Below are 16788 nucleotides of genomic sequence, written 5' to 3' on the forward strand. Positions count from 1 at the left end.
CAACCACAGAGCTGGCTGTCTGGTGAGCTTCTACAGAAGAAAGGGGCATATTATCAAGGGGGTTTATCTCCGCTTTTTTGGCTTTAAAAGCCAAGAAAGCGGAGATAAAATTATCTCCCTATTACCTAGCTGTCGCTAACACCAGTTAGCGACAGCTAGTAGGAGATAGCGACCATCTTGGGCCCCGCTTTGCATGTCAGAGATATTTATCACTAATGACATGCAAAGTGGGCGTGCCAAGATGTTAACGACTGGAAACAGTCGCTAACATCGATATCTCCTATTACCAACTTTTGGAGATATTCGCGCTAAGCGCGAATATCTCCAAAAGCTAACACCTGCCCTGAGCAGTTCTTAGCCATGTTATCCAATGGGAGGTGGATAACATGGCTAAGAGCATTAGCTCGGTAATACATGAATATCGCTGACTTTACAGCGATATTCATGCATTTCGGCCGATTTTTATCGCTTAGAAGATAAACCTTGATAATAGCAAGGCTCCTAAGCGATAAAAATCGCCGCAACACGGCGATAAAATTATTGCCGCTAAGCCAACATAGCGATAATTATCGCTAGTTGTTGGTAATATGCCCCAAAGTTGCATCGGCACACCCCGGAGAATCCCTAATCCAACTGACATTAGATCCTGGCACAACACCGCATACCAACTTTGCTTTCTGGAAGGAAAAGCGCTTCAAACCGGTTTGTGCTTGAAGCAGACCGGCTTCTCTTGGATCCCTGACAACTTTGTGGGTGTATCATTAAAAGCTGCCAGTTCTAATACGTAAATACCATTTAAAAGGTCCCCTTGAGAAACAGCTTACCTCATGTTTACGTATGATCATGTACAACACTCCCATTATGTCTGAGCGACTTGACTACTCAAATAAGACGTCAGTGGCACGGGGGCAATTGTACCAACGATTTGCAGCTTTCTGTGGCCATTCCTGGCGCCACCTTGTTACCAATACTCAATTTTAATGACGTTAGTTAGTATTTCTTAACAATATAGATTAATTTGGAAGACGTATCCCACATATATACGATTTGTCATATTTGGTACCCTGACCAAGCTGCAATTATATATGACATGTTTATCATAATTGTGTACCCTTCATCTGCTCAGGACTGGTTCCTCAAAAACAAGCAAGAAATAAGAAAAGACAAGGGATATTTGAAGGTTGCTGATGGCGTAACCCATTTGGTTTACTCCAGCAAAAAAGGATATAATTTTTTATTTACAGTTAATTACAAGGAATTCAGTGGACTCGGCTAAATGACATGCACTTCTGTAGTCTTTCGTTATTGGGCAGTTTAAAAGCTGAGCCATAGGAATCATGCTATTTTGCAGCTGTGGTGTTTTCTGCATAATTACGAATTTATTACATTTTCCACATAATCCATCATCTGATGTATAATTTGTAGATTTCAACAACAATTTGTTTCTAGTTCACAAGGATCAAACTAGTTATCGTTTACTAAAAACGCGGCAACACAACGCCCTATAGTGAAAAGTCCTTCTGAAATGTTGAATGCCCAGCTATCAGTGGGTTATTGCTATATTTGGGTGTTAAACTGGTTCTAATGGGATTGCACCTTGTCAAGGACAGTGTTAACATGTGTAAAAATGACAAAGCAAAGATGCAATAATATCATAAAATGTCCCACACTATGCCATATAACTTGCCTTTTCTTGCAACATAAATTGGTCCTTCCCTGTCACATAATTCCAGTGGCCCTATTTAAACAAGCTATGACAAAGTCTGATTTACAGTGAAATAGAAAATATATTCCCTTGTGCCTGTGCCGCAGAGGGAAATGAGTGGCCAAAAATATAAAATGCCCTCGACTTTGAACCATGTGACAAATGACACTTAGTGAGCGAGTGAGCATTCATTTGGTTGCTTTCCTGGGGGGAATCCTGAAAAGAGCCTGGCCAAATAGTGCTTTTTACCCCTCAATTCTCAATTAATGTAATCATTGGTTCATCAATCCTTTTCTCAATCCATCCTTCCTTTCTCCGTCCATCCTTATCTCTATGCTCCTCTCTTCTCTCCATCGCTCAATCAATCCATTCATCTTCATTCATTCATCAATCTCTGCATCTTTACATACATGATGCTCTCCATCCTTCAAGCCATCTCAACATCTTTCCATCCTTCTCTCCATGCATTCATCCATCAACCCTTCACTCACTCTCTCCATCCTTCACTCCCTCACCCATGCATACCTTCAACTACCTATCCCTCCCTCCTTCCATCCCTCCCTTCTTTCCTTTCACACTCCCTTTTGCTGCCCTCAGCCCCATTAGGCAGTTCTCTTACAGGACATTTGAGAGCTTCTGATGGGGCGTCAATGTCTCTGATCAAACTCAAAGGAGTCATAAACAACATTTCAAAGGTGTTGTTTTACACACCCTGCTCAGTGGCACCCATCACCCTCCCTTTCTGTGAGCTGAAGTTGGGGGGTTTCATGACACCCGGCCCTGAAGAGTCTCTACAACCGGGTCAAATAAATCACCTGTGGCTTGCCTTTCTAGAAAAGCTTCCAATTCCACATAGAACGGCTGGGCTCTTGCACCTGACGTCACAACCTGTGTTTAACAAGATACCCAAAGAGGTGGCGGTGCAAGTAGGAGGCGCGAGTTCTTTATTATATTGTAAGGTAATTGTGTTAGGTTCCGCACTCAAATGTGTATCTTGTAAATAAATCTTTAGTATTATGTTCATATGTTTCGTTGGTGCATAGGGTGGTAATCTTGCTGGGCTGTCAAGATTAATACATCATGAAAATTGTTGATATGGATCCTGAAACACAAGACACATTCCAACCTTGCACTCCTTTTTTAACTTTCCGTTAATGATTCGAAGAGTCTTTAGTCATTGTTCTATATTTCATTTATTAATAGCGAAGATTTTCATTGTAGGTATTTTCATGAATATTTTATATCATATTGGCTTGCACGCCAAGGATAGCGAGGAGAGATCCACATGACAACTTACTCGCCCATCGATAACGCTGTAAAAACACATACAAGGTATAACCGAAGTCCCCTGATGAAGGGCTATATGCTTGAAATGCATTGGGCACAACAATACCATGAAACATGACATAAAATATTCATGAAAATACCTACAATGAAAATCTTCGTTATTAATAAATGAAATATAGAACAATGACTAAAGACTCTTCGAATCATTAACGGAAAGTTAAAAAAGGAGCGCAAGGTTGGAATGTGTCTTGTGTTTCAGGATCCATATCAACAACTTTATTATATTGTCTCATGCTTCCACCCTTGCTCCATACTGCTGGGGAGTCTGCGGCGCTTTAAATGAGCGGGTACTAAATACCCGCACTCACTTATTTGTGGGGGGAGAGTAACCGCACTTCTTTATTTGGAGAGACTGAGTACCTGCACTTCTTTATTTGGAGCGGTAGAGTACATTCACTTCTTTATTTGGAGTGGGAGAGTACCCTCTCTTCTTTATTTGGAGAGGGAGAGTACCTGCACTTGCTTATTTTGAGAGGGAGCGTCCCTGCACTTCTTTATTTGGGGAGGAAGAGTGCCTGCACTTGCTTATTTGGAGAGGGAGAGTGCCTGCACTTCTTTATTTGGAGAGGCAGAGTACCTGCACTTCTTTATTTGGAGAGGGAGAGTACCTGCACTTGCTTATTTGGAGAGGGGGCGTACCTGCACTTCATTTTTTGAAGCGGGAGAGTACCTTCACTTCTTTATTTGGAGCGGGAGAGTACCTTCACTTCTTTATTTGGAAAGGAAGAGTACCTGCACTTGCCTATTTTGAGAGGGAGCGTACCTGCACTTCTTTATTTAGAGAGGAAGAGTGCCTGCACTTGCTTATTTGGAGAGGGAGCGTACCTGCACTTCTTTATTTGGAGAGGGAGAGTGCATGCACTTGCTTATTTGGAGAGGGAGCGTACCTGCACTTCTTTATTTAGAGAGGTAGAGTGCCTGCACTTGCTTATTTGGAGAGGGAGCGTACCTGCACTTCTTTATTTGGAGAGAGAGAGTACCTGCACTTGCTTATTTGGAGAGGGAGAGTGTTTGCACTTCTTTATTTGGAGCGGGAGCGCCCCTGCACTTCTTTATTTGGGGAGAGAGTGTACCTGCACTTCTTTATTTGGGGAGAGAGCGTACCTGCACTTCTCTGCAGAGGTGCAATCCTTTTAATTGGAGAGTACCGGCACTTCTCAGAAGTAAGCAGGTACTCTGGTAGAAGGCACCTGCACTTCTATTTTTTTCTCTTCAAGCACTGGGAGTCTGTCTTCTCCGGCGCTGCACTGGTCTGGAATGCCCTTGATTCTGTTACTTTCTGCCTTTCCCACTGTCACTTAGGAAACGGTGCCCAGTGGACAGCATCTCCATGGTCCTAGTGTCTCTTTGTCCCTTGACATGACAGTTACTGTACCTAGAACGTAAAGAGTCAGTGAGGGCTGTAGGTCCAGATGTCTGAGACTTGCTTTACCAATGCAGAAACAACACAACGAAACGTACAAAAGAGAGGAAAGGGCCTCTTCACAGATTTAGAAAAGCATAGCACAAACACAAGTACTGAAATGAAATACCCACTTGCAAATAGCAGCACGATAATTAGAGGTAGAGACAGAGGAGGAGGTAGACAGAGAGCGGGAGGGAGAGACAGAGGGAGAGGTAGAGACAGAGGGAGAGGTAGATATAGAGGTAGAGCCAGAGGGAGAGGTAGAGACAGAGGGAGAGGTAGAGACAGAGGAAGAGGTAGAGACAGAGGGAGAGGTAGATATAGCGGTAGAGACAGAGGAAGAGATAGAGACAGAGGAAGAGGTAGAGACAGAGGGAGAGGTAGATATAGCGGTAGAGACAGAGGAAGAGATAGAGACAGAGGAAGAGGTAGAGACAGAGGGAGAGGTAGAGACAGAGGGAGAGGTAGAGACAGAGGAAGAGGTAGAGACAGAGGGAGAGGTAGATATAGCGGTAGAGACAGCGGAAGAGGTAGAGACAGAGGGAGAGGTAGAGACAGAGGGAGAGGTAGAGACAGAGGGAGAGGTAGATATAGAGGTAGAGACAGAGGAAGAGATAGAGACAGAGGAAGAGGTAGAGACAGAGGAAGAGGTAGAGACAGAGGGAGAGGTAGTAATAGCGGTAGAGACAGCGGAAGAGGTAGAGACAGAGGGAGAGGTAGAGACAGAAGGAGAGGTAGAGGTAGAGATAGAGGTAGAGACAGAGTTCGAGGTAGAGACAGAGGAAGAGACCGAGGAAGAGATGGAGACAGAAGGAGAGGTAGAGGCAGAGGTAGAGGGAGAGACAGAGGGAGAGAAAGGGAGAGGTAGAGATAGAGGTAGAGACAGATGAAAAGGTAGAGACAGAGGGAGAGAAGGAGGAAGACGTAGAGAGAGAGGGAGAGGTAGAGGTAGAGACAGAGGAAGAGGTAGAGGTAGAGACAGAGGAAGAGCTAGAGACAGAGGGAGAGAAGGAGGAAGATGTAGAGAGAGAGGGAGAGGTAGAGACAGAGGAAGAGGTAGAGACCGAAGGAGAGGTAGAGGTAGAGACAGGAAGAGGTAGAGGCAGAGGTAGAGGCAGAGGTAGAGACAGAGGAAGAGCTAGAGACAGAGGAAGAGGTACAGTCAGAGGGAGAGGTAGAGACAGAGGGAAAGGGAGAGGTAGACAGAGGAAGAGACAGTGGAAGAGGTAGAGATAGAGGGAGAGGTAGAGGGAGATGTAGAGACAGAGGGAGAGGCAGAGGAAGAGTTAGAGACAGAGGAAGTGATAGAGACAGAGGGAAAGGGAGAGGTAAAGGTAGCGATAGAGACTGTTGGACTTGGCCCTTTTGGCAGGTTCACCCCGAAACTTTTTGCTTTTGCCTAGCCTATTTCTGTAACCTGGTGTTGGTGATTTTAGGCCTCTGTGCATTTTTTCACTGAGGTCCAGTGTAAAGTGCGTGAGCTCTCTGTGTATGTGTGGTGAGTGGCCTGCTCTCCCATAGGAATGCATGGGGAATATATGTGTCCATGGTACTTCCTGATGTGTGGGGAGTGCAGGGTCGAGATTGGTATGTGCAAACTCGTGTGATTAAATGCTGCGTGATGATGTGCGTGGATTTATTGTGTCTAGTCTGGAAGGGCCCCTTCTAGAAGTTGGCTTGTCTGTGCAGTGAATGTGAATTGGCTGTCTGGCTTGTGATTGGCTGGAGCTGGCTGGTGTGCCTGGCTCCAGGAGTCAGAATGGGTCTGCCCCGGTGGTGAATGGAGAGATCTGCATGTTGATAGGTGAGAGGAGTGCACCTGGTACCTGAATAGTGCTGGGCCTTCCCTCCACAATGCTGGCTCCACCCCCTGTGGTGCGTCTGATGTCCCTAGCCTGGCCAATGAAAGGGAGAGAGGGGCTGAGCAAAACAAAGTCCTCAGGAGTTCCCCTGAACCAACTGTAGCTGGTTCTTTCATTGCCTGCACCTTGTTAACAAAGGGATTTTGTGTATAAAAAGGGGCTGTGACCCCATGTAAAAGGTTCTTGTTTCCTGACTTTAATCTACCAGGGGCGTGCTGCTGCTGGGGCCCAGTGGAACGCTTGCCTCCCTGGGCCCTGCCCAGCCCCTGGATGCCTGATGAACTTTGTGGCTGGGACCCTTCTGCCTTGCTTCTACTTCAGGACCTTGTAAAGACTTTGGCTTTATTTTCATCCTTGGGGGCTTTACGCTATCTGAATGCCCCTGGGAGCGCTGTGCTCCATTTCCTTGTGGCCCTTTAAGAGGGAATCCACTGGGGAGGGATTCCCCCGTGACTCCTGCCTGGCGGGTGCCCACCCCGCTTATTGATATATTTTGCTTGCAGGTGCCGCCCTGCATTATGTCCTCTTATTGCCCCGTGCGCAGGTGCCCAACCTGCGTCTTCGTTTTCTAAGTATGCTGACTGCGGATGCCCACCACGCTTATTAGCGTCCTAGCGGGTGCCCACCCCGCATACTAGCTTTATATTTATCCTTGAGGGAGCCTAGCCCTCATTGAGCCCTTTGTTTCACCGCCACGGCCCCCGCGCCGAAACCGGAAGACAGGCAGCCCTGTGCCTGGCAGCGGGCGGGACTCCCGGTTTGCGGGAGGAAGTCCTGCACACGCCGCCGCCGCCTGAGGAGAGCCCCGGGTCCCAGGAGGGGGCCCGGGTGAAGTAGGGAAGCAGCGGCCGAGGCCGCTGATAGCAGCGCGGGCCTCCATGATGAAGGAGGGAGCCCCGCAGGCGCCGCGCTGACCACCGAAGCCTGCCAGCAGGAATCCTGCCCAGTGAGTGATGCCGGTTGGGAGGGGGGACCCATAGCAAGGCACCCTATAGGTGCCTGCCCCCGTTGCTGCTTACTGGTGCCATTTTTCAAGGGCGGCCCTGATGGCAGTGGGCCGCCCCGGGCATAAGTTCATAACCGAGCCCCGAGTGGCTCCCACGTGGGTGGTGTTGTTTTCGGGTCCCAGGCATGCCCGAGCCTGTGCATGGCCCCATCGCTGGGGACATATTTACTTTAAAGGTCCCGAGCCTTTCCCCCCATTTCCACCTTAATATTTTTAGAGCCCGATAGCACCCCGGGGTATATGATTTATTTGCCGAGCCTAGATGGCTCCAACGGTTGGCGCCTTATTTGTTCAGAGCCTTTGTGACTCCCGCACTCTGTACATTTGATTTCCAGAGCCTAAAAGGCTCCAACGGGCGCAGCATTGGTTCCTGAGCCTAGATGGCTCCGGCGGGGGCTATATTTCTTTTAAAGGCACATGTTCTTCACATTTCTGCCTCATGATTTCTAGAGCCCAGATGGCTCAATTTGGCGCAGTTTTGTTCCTTAAGGGCTAGTGAGAGCCCATGCAGCAGTTTTGCTTATTTACAGCTGCCCAGCAAGTAGTGGACAGCTGCACCATTTAGGCACAATTCTGGAGAGTCCCTGAGACGGACAGAAGTGGCACAGGGGTGCCAGGCCTTCCACAGCTGCGCAGCACTTAGCGCCAGCTGCAGCGTTTAGTCCCTGTTATTTTTCTCAGCTGCCCAGCAAGTAGTGAGCAGCTGCAACGTTTAGGTTTGCACCGGTGGCCCACCCCTGACTGGCGCTGCAATGGCAGCGCGCCCTGACATTCGGGACATAGGGCATTTGAGCCCCTTCTTGTGATGGCCAGTTGGCCAGTTGGCCAGGGGGGCTGGTATATGGATAGGGCACAAGGCCCTAATGTGTTTGTGGGGCTTTAAATGTGGTGCTAGGGAATGTAATGCATCTAGTATGTTTTACGCACCCTGTGTTGATACCTCTAGAGATGGTTTTACCTATGGAGGTTTGTGTTAGTGAGATTGTGCTTCACTGTGATTTACGTCCCTAAATGTGAGTTATGCTTAGGGGGTAGGGTCTAATGTGTTTAGACTAGTGAAGAGATTGCCTAGTGTATTTAGACTGTTTACGCCTAATGTGATTTATGCGTAATGTGCAACGCCGTTATGCCTGTGATACCTCTACATGTGTTTTCATGCTTAGGAGGTTGTTTTGCCTAGTATAGTTTATACTAATGAGGTTATGTGTCCCTGCATGATCTATGCCTATGGTGATTAGTATTGCGTAATTTGTGCCTACCTTTTACCAGTGGTTACTGGTTGTGTTCTACAATTGTTATTTTATGCTACACTTATTCTATGTTCTAGAAGTGCTAGTTCTGCTAAGTGTTGTTCCTGACAGTGGCCCACGTGGCCCTGTCCTGTGTAAAAAATCCCTTGTGAATCTTGCCCGTGCCAGTTGGCACAATGTATATTGTGTGATTACTATCTGATGCATTTTGACAATACAAATGTTATTTTTATATAACTGTGAGAAGTTGGCCTGATGTGCAGTGTTCACTATTCTAGTGATCACTATATATCAGTCCAAACAACCCTTATTGATGATTGGTTGTAAGTCAACCTTATAGACCAGCTATCCTAGTAGCATGGATACGAGCAGTCTAAGGCTAAGACTCTAGAGGGTGTGTTAAGCCAGCTGTTTTACCATCACATTACCCCTTGAACACCCAGTGAAAGGACACCACACAAGTGTTATGAAAATAAACAATGTATTTATTAGAATCACAACAACCCTGTACTCTTTATGAGGACAAGGTGCTAAGCACACAACAAAACTCTTACGAAAATACTTAAGTTAGCACGGTATACACAAATGCCCGAGGGGCACAAAAAACCATATACTTTAAAAGTGGAATGCGAAATTACTAGCAGGTAAGTACAGTACTAATAGGCTTTGGAATCGCTAGGACTTGACTATAGAATCGTTAGATTACTTCTAGGAGGCCTAGGGGACTCGGGTGCAGATTGTGCACTCCCACGCGGGATGCGGGACAAAGTCTATGGAAGCTAGTAAAGTTAAAGTTAGTGTTTACGGGCGAACCCGACCTGGTAGGAAGAAAACGACAGTGGATCCTGACCCTTGGGTAGTGAGGCTATGCTGGGGCACCGAAATGCCGAAGTTACCTAGCCCAGGGGCTGCAGCTGCATAGGTCTCAAAAGACGTCGGGAATCCTCGTTGCCGGACCAGGAGCCTGGAAGAAAAGATGCTGGCAGGCGACCAGTGAAGATAGTTCGAGTTGATCCAAGCCTGGATCTGGAAGATGGATGACACCTGAAAGCAGAGGGGACCAAGTTCGTGACTACTAGCCAGTAGTCAGTGGGCACCAGGAGGGCACCGGATGGCAGTCACCTCGACTAGGTGAGTGGGCGACGCTGGCTCTGCAGATCTCACGGACCAGGAGGCGTTGTCGGCGACCAGGATGGAGAGGCGAGCTGTCCCACGATGGATGAAGCTGTCGGCGTCGAAGTTACCCAGGATTGGGCAACAAGCCTTGGCTAATTCAAGCCCACGCGGTGGACTCAAAATGGCGTCTTGAGTGGACCAGGAGGGTCCGGGGTGCTCCTCTTCGGGAAGGGAGCAAGGGCCAGTCTGGAGCAACCAGACCAGCAGCAGTGATGTCGTCGGGCGTCGTTCAGAAGGCCACAAGCCAGCGGGCTAGTAGCCAAACAACGCGGTGAGCAGCAAAAAGCAGAAGGGCCCCACGCAGATCGTGGAGATGCTGGGAGGCTGCACTTCGGTGCTGGAGCTGCTCAGGGTCGGGGCTTCTCGGACCCCAAAGCACTCACCAGGAAATTACTCGGCGGGCTTGCTGTGCAGAAGTCGTGCAGTCTTGAAGATGGCCGGTCCCTCGAGGTCTCGTCGCACCCACGGTTCTCAGCTTGGCTGTAGAGGTGGGTAGAGGTCAGAGGTGCCAGGGAAGCCGGTTCTCGTCGAGCTGGGCAGTCGGATTCCGGAGGAAGGACGTGCAGCAGACCGCAGTGTTCTTGATGGTGCCTGCGGATGCAGGGTGACTACTCCTTAGCCACAAGGGAGAAATCTTAGGAAGAAGTCTTGAGTTCCTTTCGTAGAAAGTAGTTTCAGGATTCAAAGATGATCTGATCTGGAAGGGGGCCAGTTCCTACCTTTATCCTGTAAAAAGGGGCTGGCACGCGACTAAGTCCTGCCCTATGGGTGGGACCAGGAGGGGGGTGGTTACACCCACTTCCTTGGCGGGCTTTTCCCCAGCACAGGGTCTGGAGTGTCCCTGGAACTGGTTCAAGCCAGCCTATGCACAGTGAGCACCGGGGTGCCACGTGCAGTCACCTTCCTCTGAAGCCCTGCCTACCTACAATACACAAAATCCTGTCTGGGACGGTGCTGGCACCGCCCCTGGCAGGAAACCCTTTGTCCTTATCTCCTGCTCTGGGAGGACTCCCAGCAGCAGGAGGGCAGACTTGTGTCTCAGTGGCAGCATCCATTTTGTGGAGCTGAGGCTCTGTTTGACTTTAACCGGGGTTAGGGGTTACATACATGTCGGGTCCCTCTAGAAGGGTGGAATGCTAACCCCGTCGCCAGAATTGGCGAGGGGTTAGTATTCCAATTCGTATGACACCTTACTCGACATGTTTTGATAAAGCGATACCAGAGTTGGCATATAACCGCGAGGATTATAATGCACTTAAGAGTATATGGTATGCGATATCATGGAAACGGCTAAGGGATAGATCCCGAAAGCCACAGACAGGCTCAGCTCATGCCAGAGCACCATCTCACACGATTCCAAGCACTCTGCCTTCAGGATTGTTAAGGCCTGCCATAGGAGTGACTGATAGGAGATCTGTGTGTCCATTTTAGGGTTAGATATAGGTATACTATATCTAAAGCAAAGGGTGATTACACCACCTTGCCCCAGCTGTCAAGCAGCCAGTTGTGTCAGATTTGGATGGCCAGCCAGGGGTGGCATAATACATGCTGCAGCCCCTGGTAGGCCCTGGGTACACCTATGCCCTGGGTACCTAAGGTACACTGTACAGGGACTGATAAGGTGACTCAGTATCCAATTTAGATATGTACCTAAGGTACATGGAATCCATTTTACAGAGAGAGCAGTAGGCCTGGGGTCCTGATTAGCAGGGCCCCAGGTCAACTAAGTCAGAAAACCAGCAAAACACCAGGCAAAAAGTTGGGGGCAACCATAGTCAGGGATCTACCTTCCTACATAACCCCCCCCCAAACGAAAGGAGATAAGGCTAGCCTTGCCAGGTAAGCCTATATTGCCTGAGTGGCCATATAAGGAAGTACCAGCACTGGCATGGTTACCCCCTATCTCATGGTCCACTAAGCAATCCCTCACCCTAAGGGTGTCTGAGGGTCTCCACCATAGGGAATCTCTACCTGTGGTGTGTTTTGGCAAAGTAACAGGCTGGTGCTGAAATGGAGTACTGAAGTGAGGCTCCACTAATTTTGGGCTCAGCTTCCTCCAATCACTATCCACCATAAAGGCCTTTCTTTCCAAGACTGAGTTGTTTTGGGCTCTCAGGGTCAACCTCTGGCTACCTACAGCTGGAGGTTGGGTCCCTCTGTTTGGCTTACTGGAGGGACAGGTCAGGTCTGGGGCCCTCAGGTCCCAAGTTTGGCTGTGCCCAACAGTGTCCATCTGTGGGAGGTCCCTAACTAATTTTAAGGGGGATCCCTCAGGAGTGTGTTTTATTTTCACTTGGCTAGGACTACTAGCTTCAGTGCCCTTAATCTGCTGATTGGGGAATTCTTTTGGACAGGGGGCCCTTTGGGGTCCAACACTGGCCTCCTTGACCTCTACAGCCCTGGGCTGACTGAGGCAGGGTAGAGAGGGGCAGGTTACCTGCTCCAGACTGGGTCCCACCTTGGAAGGGTCCACTGACATCAGGGGCTCTGCCAGGCTAGGCCTGACTACCTCTGGGGCAGTTCCTTCACAAGGGGTCAGATCAGTTCCCTGAGGAGGCTGATCCTTTCCTAAAGTCTGGTGGGAGGGAGATTTCTCTTCCTCCTCAATGCTCTCTGTCTGAGTGGAGTGATCCATAGTTTCAGGCTTCACAACACTATCATCTGTCTGAGTTTGAGCTGTGGCCATCACAACTCTCCCAACCTTTTCAGGAGGGGGCTCAGTTTGGGTGTGGGCTGTTACCATTACAGCCTTGACAACCTGTTCTGGGAAGGAAGTTGTCTGAGATTGGGTTGTGACTGGCACAACCCTCCTGACCTGTTCAGGGAGGACATCTTGGACTGGGGCTGTGGCTATCACTGCCCCACTAACCTTACCATGGGTGTTTACCATTTTAGAATGGGTTTCTTGCTCTACTTCAGCCCAGGCTGAGAGCTCTAAATCATTCCCCAGTAGGCAATCTACAGGCAAGTTTGGTGACACTGCCACTCTCTTGTGGCCAGTGACACCTCCCCAGCTGAGATTGACCACTGCCATGGGATGATCTCTCTGTACTCCATCAATATTGGTCACCTGGTATGTGGCACCAGGTAAAAGTTGCCTTGAGGGGACTAGACTCTCAGTCACCATAGTGATGCTAGCCCCTGTATCTCTGTAGGCCTCAACTTTTATACCATTGATGAGGGGCTCCTGTCTGTACTTGCCCAAAGTGTTGGGACAAGTTGTGAAGTTGGCAAACCCCATGCCAGTCTCACAGACAAGAGTATCTAAGTTTGGGGACCTGGTTAGGCCAGAGTCCCCAGGAACTCCCAAAGTAAATGCACCCAAATTCTTGGGGGCACTCCCACCACCTGGGGGATTACTACTAGTAGTAACAGGAGGTTTGGGAATGTTACCTGGGGGTATGTTCTCCTTATTGTTATTCTTTGGGCAACTGCTGTCAGTTTTTAAATGACCCACCTGTTTACAGGGATAACAGTAAGGCTTCTTCTGGTTATTGGAAGGATTCTGGGACCCACCCCCCTCAGAGGATTTTTGGGGCCCTGATGTGGTTTGATCTGGAGATTTATTCCCACCCTTCTCTTGAGGCTTGGTTGATTCCTTTTTCTGGTCACCACCTTGGTTCTTGGGCCTAATCCTGGTTCTGACCCATTTGTCTGCCCTCTTACCCAATTCTTGTGGAGAGGTCAGATCAGAGTCTACCAGGTGCTGGTGTAATAACTGGTTCTGACAATTATTTAAGACTTGCTCTCTCATAATAAGATTATATAATCCTGTGAAGTCAGTAACCTTGCTACCCAGTAGCCAGCCTTCCAAAGCCTTAGTGGCACAATCAACGAAGTCAGACCAGTCCTGAGACTGAGTTTTCTGGGTGTCTCTGAACAGCAACCTGTACTGCTCAGTGGTTAAGCCAAACCCATCAACCAGTGCATTTTTCAGGACCTGGTAATTGTTAGCATCCTCAACTCTAGTAGTGAGGAGCTTATCTCTACCTTTGCCATCAAAGGAGAGCCACAGTATAGCTGCCCACTGACTCTGGGGAATGCACTGCACAGTGCAGGCCCTCTCCAGAGCAGCCATCCATTTCTGGATGTCATCCCCTTGCTTGAAGGGGGGCACTATCTTAGTCAGGTGTTTAGTATCTAAACTCTTCTCTCTATCTCTTGGGAGATTGCTGCCACCAGTGGGAGCTAACCCACTCATCTGCTGCTCTCTAGCAAATGCAAGCTTTTCGTTGGCCAGGGCAAGTTCTTCCCTTTCAATCCTCAGTCTAGCTTGTCTCATCCTTGCTTCATGCTCTCTTCTCTGAGGGGAAGTCAATCTCCTCTGGGGAGAGTTCCTTCTCCCCTGAGAAGAGGCATTAGAGTGCAGAGATCTAATGGAGTCCCTAGAAGGAGATCTATCTCTCCTAACTCCAAGGTTAGGCCTTATTAGGGTCAGTACTGGGGGTCCCCCAGATCCTTCCCCAAGTAGGTCTAAGTTGGCCCTAGTTAGCCTTCTGACTACCTCAAGACCTTTGTCTACCTCATCCCCAGAGAGTTCCTCTTGATCCTCCTCCTCAACTGCAGTAGCAGTGTTGGGGAGGTCTGGATCCCCAGAGGTTCCCTCTAAGGCTGGCATATTCTCATGTAACTGAGAAATCTTTCTGGCATCATATGTCTCTAGGAGACCTATCAGAAAGGGAATGGTGGGGTTAGTCCCCTGCTTCAGTTTCCTGGAGGTACAGACTTGTCTCATCTCCTGGAAACTGAGAGCTGCATATCTTGAAGTGACCTGTGGAGGGTCAACACTTACCAGGGGAGTCTCAGTGGACTCTCCATGGTTAGACATGCTTTTCTAGTGAGGTGTAAGTGGTGCACTTACCTACACTATATGTTTGCCTACTGATCCCTTGCTAGAGTTGTAGTTTAGGGTGTGCTAGGCCCTAAGAGCTACAACAGCTGGTTCAGTAGAACTCAGAGTATTCTAAGCTAAGTTATATGTACCTTTAGTACTTATGTGATCTTTCACAAGATATTCTTAGGGCATGTGTGGTAAAACAACAGCAAGCTCAAATCCCAACCGCTGCTCACCAATGTGAGAAGTTGGCCTGATGTGCAGTGTTCACTATTCTAGTGATCACTATATATCAGTCCAAACAACCCTTATTGATGATTGGTTGTAAGTCAACCTTATAGACCAGCTATCCTAGTAGCATGGATACGAGCAGTCTAAGGCTAAGACTCTAGAGGGCGTGTTAAGCCAGCTGTTTTACCATCACATTACCCCTTGAACACCCAGTGAAAGGACACCACACAAGTGTTATGAAAATAAACAATGTATTTATTAGAATCACAACAACCCTGTACTCTTTATGAGGACAGGGTGCTGAGCACACAACAAAACTCTTACGAAAATACTTAAGTTAGCACGGTATACACAAATGCCCGAGGGGCACGAAAAACCATATACTTTAAAAGTGGAATGCGAAATTACTAGCAGGTAAGTACAGTACTAATAGGCTTTGGAATTGCTAGGACTTGACTATAGAATCGTTAGATTACTTCTAGGAGGCCTAGGGGACTCGGGTGCAGAGTGTGCACTCTCACGCGGGATGCGGGACAAAGTCTATGGAAGCTAGTAAAGTTAAAGTTAGTGTTTACGGGCGAACCCGACCTGGTAGGAAGAAAACGACAGTGGATCCTGACCCTTGGGTAGTGAGGCTATGCTGGGGCACCGAAATGCCGAAGTTACCTAGCCCAGGGGCTGCAGCTGCATAGGTCTCAAAAGACGTCGGGAATCCTCGTTGCCGGACCAGGAGCCTGGAAGAAAAGATGCTGGCAGGCGACCAGTGAAGATAGTTCGAGTTGATCCAAGCCTGGATCTGGAAGATGGATGACACCTGAAAGCAGAGGGGACCAAGTTCGTGACTACTAGCCAGTAGTCAGTGGGCACCAGGAGGGCACCGGATGGCAGTCACCTCGACTAGGTGAGTGGGCGACGCTGGCTCTGCAGATCTCACGGACCAGGAGGCGTTGTCGGCGACCAGGATGGAGAGGCGAGCTGTCCCACGATGGATGAAGCTGTCGGCGTCGAAGTTACCCAGGATTGGGCAACAAGCCTTGGCTAATTCAAGCCCACGCGGTGGACTCAAAATGGCATCTTGAGTGGAACAGGAGGGTCCGGGGTGCTCCTCTTCGGGAAGGGAGCAAGGGCCAGTCTGGAGCAACCAGACCAGCAGCAGTGATGTCGTCGGGCGTCGTTCAGAAGGCCACAAGCCAGCGGGCTAGTAGCCAAACAACGCGGTGAGCAGCAAAAAGCAGAAGGGCCCCACGCAGATCGTGGAGATGCTGGGAGGCTGCACTTCGGTGCTGGAGCTGCTCAGGGTCGGGGCTTCTCGGACCCCAAAGCACTCACCAGGAAATTACTCGGCGGGCTTGCTGTGCAGAAGTCGTGCAGTCTTGAAGATGGCCGGTCCCTCGAGGTCTCGTCGCACCCACGGTTCTCAGCTTGGCTGTAGAGGTGGGTAGAGGTCAGAGGTGCCAGGGAAGCCGGTTCTCGTCGAGCTGGGCAGTCGGATTCCGGAGGAAGGACGTGCAGCAGACCGCAGTGTTCTTGATGGTGCCTGCGGATGCAGGGTGACTACTCCTTAGCCACAAGGGAGAAATCTTAGGAAGAAGTCTTGAGTTCCTTTCGTAGAAAGTAGTTTCAGGATTCAAAGATGATCTGATCTGGAAGGGGGCCAGTTCCTACCTTTATCCTGTAAAAAGGGGCTGGCACGCGACTAAGTCCTGCCCTATGTGTGGGACCAGGAGGGGGGTGGTTACACCCACTTCCTTGGCGGGCTTTTCCCCAGCACAGGGTCTGGAGTGTCCCTGGAACTGGTTCAAGCCAGCCTATGCACAGTGAGCACCGGGGTGCCACGTGCAGTCACCTTCCTCTGAAGCCCTGCCTACCTACAATACACAAAATCCTGTCTGGGACGGTGCTGGCACCGCCCCTGGCAGGAAACCCTTTGTCCTTATCTCCTGCTCTGGGAGGACTCCCAGCAGCAGGAGGG

Source organism: Lissotriton helveticus, chromosome 7 (genome assembly GCF_964261635.1).
Source record: "Lissotriton helveticus chromosome 7, aLisHel1.1, whole genome shotgun sequence".
Classification (NCBI taxonomy): domain Eukaryota; kingdom Metazoa; phylum Chordata; class Amphibia; order Caudata; family Salamandridae; genus Lissotriton; species Lissotriton helveticus.